Here is a 7571-nt window from a genome sequence, read left to right as displayed (position 1 = left end):
TCAGGGTGCCCGCCGCTCGTCCCCTCCCCCCTCCCCCCCAGGTCGTGGAGGCCGGTCCCCAGCATCTCTCCAGCGTCCCCACTGTCGTGGCTCCGGGGCGGGCTTCTCCCTTTTCAGGCATTTCTGAAATCGCCGCCTCACCCGGGTTCTCTTCCTCCGGCTCGCCCTCCCCAGCCCCAGGTGCCAGAGAGAACTTTCCCCAAAACGCGAAACTGATCCTTTCAGACGCCTCGCGTTCGCCCAACAGCACTTCTAGCCTCGGTCATTGTCACGTGACGCGGCCCCAGGTCCCAGGCCACGCCCCCGGAGCCCGCCATGCCCACCGGGTCCGCCCCCACGCGGCCGCCTGCCCAGGGGGTTCCCGCCACCCGCGCTTTCCCAGGTTTGCCGACCTTACGGGCCCTTCTCCGCCAGCCCTGGCTGGGTCACCCCCACGACCCGGGACTTCCCCGCCGTTCCCTCCCGGGCTGCCTGCAGTGAGGTCCGCTCCTGAGGCCTCAGCCTCGCCGGGGGTAGGGCCCTCTCCCGCCGTCGCCGCAGCTCCTTTCCGTCCCGGGGCCTGGGGGGCACCGTCCCACGGGTGAGGGCCGCCTCCAGCGCCTGGTCCAGCCATGCGAACGCCTGGAGCCCGCGAGCTGCAGCTGCGGCCCTGAAGGTGCCGCACATCCTGCCGAGTGGGTGAAGCGTGGCATTTTGGAAAACAAATCGGGTTAGTGCTCAGCAGCCTCCGGGCCGACGGGTGGGGATGTCATACTATGAACTGAGAGCCCGCGAGCTGGAAAAAACAGTGCCAGTCCTGCCCGCGCGTCTCGGGACTCAGTAATTCCCGGCTCCGCAGCGCTCGAGCCTGTTCTCCGCAGCTTCATCCCCTCTGCCCCGCGAAAGTGACCTCAGGGGCCGGGCGTGTTGGCTCACGCCTGTAATCCAGCACTTTGGGAGGTCAAGGCGGGCGGCTCAGTTGAGGCCAGGAGCTCGAGACCAGCCTGGCCAACAGGGCGAAAACCCATCTCTACTAAAAATACAAAAATTAGCCAGACGTGGTGGCGCACACCTGTAACCCCCAGCTACTCAGGAGGCTGAGGCAGGAAAATCACTTGAACCCGGGAGGCGGAGGTTGCAGTGAGCCGAGATCACACCACTGCACTCCAGCGTGGGTGACAGAGCAAGACTCCGTCTCAAAAAAGAAAGAAAGAAAAAGAAAAGAAAAAAGTGAGGCCGGGCACAGTGGCTCACGCCTATAATCCCAGCAATTTGGGAGGCCTAGGCAGGTGGATCACGAGGTCAGAGGTTCAAGACGAGCCTGGCCAAGATGGTGAAACCCCGTCTCTACTAAAAATTCAAAAATTAGCCGGGCATGGCTGGGCGCAGTGGTTCACACCTGTAATCCTAGCACTTCAGGAGGCCAAGGCAGGTGGATCACTTGAGGTCAGGAGTTCGAGACCAGCCTGGCCAACATGGTGAAAACCCATCTCACTAAAAATACAAAAATTAGCCGGGCTTGGTGGCAGGCGCCTATAATCCCAGCTACTTGGGAGGCTGAGGGAAGAGAATCACTTGAACCGTGGAGGCGGAGGTTGCAGTGAGCCGAGATCTCACCACTGCACTCCAGCCTGGGCGACAAAGCGAGACCCTGTCTCAAACAAAACAAAATAATAAAATAAAATAAAAATTAGCCAGGTGTGGTGGTGTGTGTCTGTAGTCCTAGCTACTTGGGTGGCTGAGCTGGGAGGATCACCTGCTCAAGAGTTTGAGGCTACAGTGAGCTGAGATCACACCACTGCACTCCAACCTGGGTGACAGAGCGAGATCCTGCCTTAAAAACAAACAAGGGCTGGGCACGGTGGCTCACCCCTGTGATCCCAGCACTTTTGGAGGCCAAGGTGGGCGGATCACCTGAGGTCAGGAGTTCAAGACCAGCCTGGCCACCATGGTGAAAACCCGTCTCAACTAAAAATACAAAAATTAGCCAGGCGTGGTGTCAGGTGCCTGTAATCTTAGCTACTTGGCAGGCTGAGGCAGGAGAATTGCTTGAACTGGGGAGGCAGAGGTTGCAGTGAGCCGAGATCGCACCATTGCACCCCAGTCTGGGCAAAAAGAGTGAAACTCTATCTCAGAAAAAAAAAGAAAAGAAAAGAAAGAAAAAAGAAAAAGAAGGCTAGGCGCGGTGGCTCACGCCTGTAATCCCAGCACTTTGGGAGGCCGAGGCGGGCGGATCACGAGGTCAGGAGATCAAGACCATCCTGGCTAACAAGGTGAAACCCCGTCTCTATTAAAAATACAAAAAATTAGCCGGGCGTGGTGGCGGGCACCTGTAGTCCCAGCTACTCCGGAGGCTGAGGCAGGAGAATGGCCTGAATGCGGGAGGCGGAGCTTGCAGTGAGCCGAGATTGCGCCACCGCACTCCAGCCTGGGCAACAGAGCAAAACTCCGTCTCAAAAAAAAAAGAAAAGAAAAGAAAAAGAAAAACAACAAAAAAATCAGTTTGTTCCATGGGCAGTAGGCCATTGCTGCTCATCTTTTGATCAGAAGCAGTACTGAGTGGAGTATTAGGATGGTGAGGAAGGCATTCTGTTAATCCATGCATGGTGGTGCTGGCAGAAACAAGATGAACAGGCAAAGCAAATCCAGAATATGTGTATAATGTCCTTTCCATGATGGAAAAAGTCCAGTGTAATCAATTTGCCATTAGATGGCTGGCTGGGTCCCCCAAGGAGCCACAGTGGGCTCAGTGTTGGTCTCTGCTGTTGGCAGATTAGGCAGTTAGTAGATGACTTACTCAGCCTTGGTGAGGGGAAGTCCATGTTGCTGAGCTCGCGCATAGCCTCCAATCTTGCCACACAGCCTCTTTGTTACATAGGTCCATTGGGCAAGCAATGGTAGCTGGAAAAAGAGACAGCCCGACCTCCAGAGAACATGCTTTGTTCCGCTGATAGTCAAGAGCCTCCTTTGCAGTGATACCCTTTGGTGTGCATTCACATGGGACCCAAATATCTTTATATTCTGGGCCTGTTTGGAAGATCTGTGCACATACTTCTTCCCCAGACCTGCTTGTCACCAATCCTCCTTCCATGTTCTTGACAGTGAATCTATGTAGATCCCTCCATCTGGCTGTCTCTCCATCCAGGCAAAGTAGACAAACAAATGTGCCTCTTGAAGTTCTGCCCCCAAGGAAGATTTTCTTTCACCACTTGTCCTTCAGGGCCACCCTGGAGCGGGGCTGGAGGGCTCCAGCTGTCCACTCTCTGTTGTGCAGGAGCCATCTGTAAACCAAGTCTGGATTTTTTTCCTCCTCAGTCAACTGACACAGGAACTTTTTTTTTTTTTTTTTGAGACGGAGTCTCGCTCTGTCGCCCAGGCTGGAGTACAATGGCGTGATCTCGGGCTCACTGCAACCTAAGCCTCCTGAGTTCAAGTGATTCTCATGCCTCAGCCTCCCGAGCAGATGGGATTACAGGCCACAACGGGCTAATTTTTGTATTTTTAGTAGAGACGGGGTTTCATCATGTTGCCCAGGCTGATCTCAAACTCCTCAGGTGATCCGCCCGCCTCGGCCTCCCAAAGTGCTGGGATTACAGGCATGAACCACGGTGCCCGGCTGACACAAGGAACTTTCTATGAGGTCCTAGGAATGAAGGAAAACAGGCAATAAGGCAAGAATCGCTGTCGAAGGAGTCTGCGCCACCTGCTCGCACAGCTCACTTGTGCCTTCTGAGCCTGCTCGAGCCCAGCGTACATATGCCATCTCCACGTGATTAGAGATTGCTGCTGCACGTGCCCAATCCCGTGGCGGGGTGAGTAAGACAACATGCAGTGCACATGCGGCCGCTTCACGACCCATAACTAGGTGTTCTGTTTCTACCAGGGACCAGAAGCAAGCCAGAAGAACAGTTATCTGTGAAATAGGCTGTGCATCTGTTCCCAAACCCTAGAGGCCTGTGCTGTGATTCTCTTACTGGTGCTTCCCAGGGCCTCCATATAGCATCCCCATTGCCACAGACACTCGGATATTGTTGGGTCTGTGGATCATAAGGGCCAAAAGAAAGAGCAGCTTGCACTGCACGCTGAACTTGCTACAGAGCCTTCTCTAGTCCTCACTCAGATTTATTTATTTATTTTTTAAATTAAATTTAATTTTTTTTGTTGTTGTTGAGACGGAGTCTCGCTCTGTCACCCAGGCTGGAGTGCAGTGGCGCGATCTCGGCTCACTGCAAGATCCGCCTCCCGGGTTCATGCCATTCTCCTGCCTCAGCCTCCCGGGTAGCTGGGACTACAGGCGCCCACCACCGCGCCCGGCTAATTTTTTCTATTTTTAGTAGAGACGGGGTTTCACCGTGGTCTCGATATCCTGACCTCGTGATCCACTCTCCTCGGCCTCCCAAAGTGCTGGGATTACAGGCATGAGCCACCACTCCTGGCCTCAGATTTATTTACTTAAGGTATTTCTTTAAATTGACTCACTATTTTTTACCTAAATAAATTCAGCCTCATCCTAAGCAATGATATCTCTGGTGAGGTGGTTACACTTTTTCTTACATAGGTGATAAGTAAAATAAATACTTAAGATTTAAAATTGGGTGGGTGCAGTAGCTCATGCCTGTAATCCCAACACTTTGGGAGGCCGAGGTGGGTGCCTGTAGTCTCAGCTACTCGGGAGGCTGAAGCAGGAGAATCACTTGAACCCGAGTGAGCCGGAGATCGTGCCATTGCACTCCAGCCTGGGTGACAGAGCGAGACTCTGTCTCAAAAAAAAAAAAAAAAAATGAAATAGAATAAAATAAATAAAAGGCAATAAGCTGGGCACCATGGCTCATGGCTGTAATTCCAACACTTTGGGAAGCTAAGGCAGGCAGATCTCTTGAGGTCAGGAGTTCGAGAACAGCCTGGCTAACATGGTGAAACCCTGCCTCTACTAAAAATACGAAATTAGCTGGGTGTGGTGGTGTGCGCCTGTGATCCCAGCAACTGGGGAGGCTGACGCAGAGAATCACTTGAGCCTGGGAGGCGGAGGTTGCAATAAGCTGAGATTGTGCCACTGCACTCCAGCCTGGGCAACAGAGTAAGACTCCATCTCAAAAAATAAATAAAATATAATAAAAATAAAAGGCAATAAATGTCTGCTTATCAATTGCTCATAGGAGGTTTGCTTTTAGAACCCATGCCCCAGGCTACGGGAAAGCCACGCGTCCATACAGAAAGGCCGTGTGTAGGTGTTTTAGCCACAAGACCAACTAAAGTCCCAGCCAACAACCCGCAATAACCAAAGAGGTCACTGAGAGAGCCCTCAGATGATCTCAGCACCCAGGCTTTGAGATGCTTGAGCTGATACTGAGCAGGGCAGAGATAAGGTGTCTCCATCAAATGTTACAAGAATAGTAGATCTGAGAGCAAAATAAATGTGGTCAACATTTTTTCTTTTTTAATTTTTTAAAATCACAACCCTGCTCACCTATGTTGTCAATATTTAACACTAACAATTTTGAGATGTTTTATTATGCAGCAATAGACCACTGGTACAGGAGCCCTCTTCTCTCCCTAGATTCTCTCTTCTTGGCCTTACTGCTTGTCCCCACTTCTCTGTCCCCAGAAGCACGCGGCATAATCTCTTCAATGACACCAGCTCTGAGAAAACTAAAGCCAAAAGCCAAAAAATAAAATGTAGTAAGCTGCTAGTTATGCCTCAAAATATCTTCTCCCCTCCTTCCTAATAATTGAGGTTTTGTTTGTTTGTTTGTTTTTGAGACGGAGACGCACTTTGTCACCCAGGCTGGAGTGCAGTGGTGCGATCTCAGCTCACTGCAACCTCTGCGTCCCGGGTTCAAGCGATTCAAGTGATTCTCCTGCCTTAGCCTCCCGAGTAGCTGGGATTACAGGTGCCCGCCACCATGCCTGGCTAATTTTTGTATTTTTTCTATTTTTAGTAGAGACGGGGTTTCACCATGTTGGTCAGGCTGGTGTTGAACTCCTGACCTTGTGATCCACCCGCCTCAGCCTCCCAAAGTGCTGGGATTACAGGCGTGAGCCACTGCGCCTGGCCACATACTTGACTTTTAAATAAGCACACGTTACTCTAGAGAGAGAGCGCATTTCTAATTAGATGTATCTATATGATGCATCCATATGATGCAATTCCAGACAATGGAATGTGAGTGTGAGTGATGTGTGTCATTTCCAAGCCTTGGCCATAAAATATGAAGCACATGCTTTTCTAAATTCTTTACCTTTTCCATAGGCTGGAACACAAACGGGGTGGTGTTCCAGCTGCAACCATGCAGATGAAGACTATACCCTAGGAGACGGAGGAACAACAGACAAGAAAGAAACCTGGGTTCCTGAATAACCACGTGGAGCCAAGCAGCTTACTTATCTCAAACCACTGTTGCCCACCTCCAGATTGGTTCGTGAGATAGAAATAAGCTTCTATCCTTTTTGCATGACTGCATTTTGGGGCCTGTGTTATAGCAGCTTAATCTCTATCTGAATTATATTGGATTTAAGTGTCTGAAGCCCAATGACTTAACCTTTCCTGAGGCAAAGGCACAGAAGAGCCTATTTTCCAAAAATGGGAAAACGAAGACATAGGAAGGAAAAACCCAACAAATGGTCAGGAAATTATACTGCTATAGGCTCTTCTCGGATGAGTGTCTAGTCCTAATGAGGGGGCTGTGGGAATTCAAAGACGGAGAAACTGCCTTCAGATAGAGCTAGTAGGGAAGACCCCTGCAGACAGTGACATTAAATTGAAGGTAGAATTTGGATAGATGGACATGGGGAGGGCAATTCAAACAAAGGGAACTTGAGCAACAGGGTGGAGGTAGAAAGGTGCCAGATCTTTTGGGAGATGCAGAAGTGATATCACACAGTTTAAAGCCAGAGTTAAATATAAACCGATACTTAGAAGCTTAAATTCAACATGGCAAATTCACAGGTTTAGTTTCCTAAAAGATTTTTCATGTTTTTATTACAGAACTGTCTGCAAACAAATCTTCACTTGATGAGAAGTTTAAATATAATTAAATCTAGAATATTACATGAATATTTTATTGCTTTATTAAGTCCTTCAAACAACACATTTATTTATTTATTTATTTATTTATTTATTATTTTTTTTGAGACAGAGTCTCACTCTGTTGCCTAGGCTGGAGTACAGTGGCACGATCTCAGCTCACTGCATCCTCCACCTCCCAGGTTCAAGCGATTCTCCTGCCTCAGCCTCCTAAGTAGCTGGGATTACAGGAGTCCACCACCACACCCAGCTAATTTTCAAACAACACAGTTTTTAGAGGTATAATTAACCTCTTTAGAATATTACCTCACAACAGAATAAACAAATCAAAAACTTCAGATATTCTTTCTAAAGACCCCCTTAGTCAGTAATATCTATAATCACATGACAATGAGTGACACCATGTGATAGTGGCCCGAAGGCTCAATGATGCTGGCCACGCAACTCACTTACTTACCCTCCTCTGGCAACAGATTTTCTTTTCTTTTCTTGTTTTTTCTTTCTTTCTTTTTTTTTTTTTTTGAGATGAAGTCTCGCTCTGTCATCCACGCTGGAGTGCAGTGGCACG

General features: G+C 49.7%; 1 long non-coding RNA gene across 1 annotated transcript; it reads left to right on the top strand.

The window, feature by feature from the left end:
• Positions 1 to 3513: 3513 nt before the first annotated feature.
• LOC107970389 (uncharacterized) lies at positions 3514 to 7033 on the top strand. The gene is made up of 3 exons (XR_001712971.3): positions 3514 to 3791; positions 6230 to 6394; positions 6965 to 7033. It is a non-coding gene; the product is annotated as an uncharacterized LOC107970389 (long non-coding RNA).
• The last annotated feature ends 538 nt before the right edge of the window (positions 7034 to 7571 follow it).

Source organism: Pan troglodytes, chromosome 1 (assembly GCF_028858775.2).
Source record: "Pan troglodytes isolate AG18354 chromosome 1, NHGRI_mPanTro3-v2.0_pri, whole genome shotgun sequence".
Classification (NCBI taxonomy): Eukaryota; Metazoa; Chordata; class Mammalia; order Primates; family Hominidae; genus Pan; species Pan troglodytes.
Note: the sequence above shows the minus strand (reverse complement) of the source record. Positions and strands in the feature narration are given on the sequence as shown.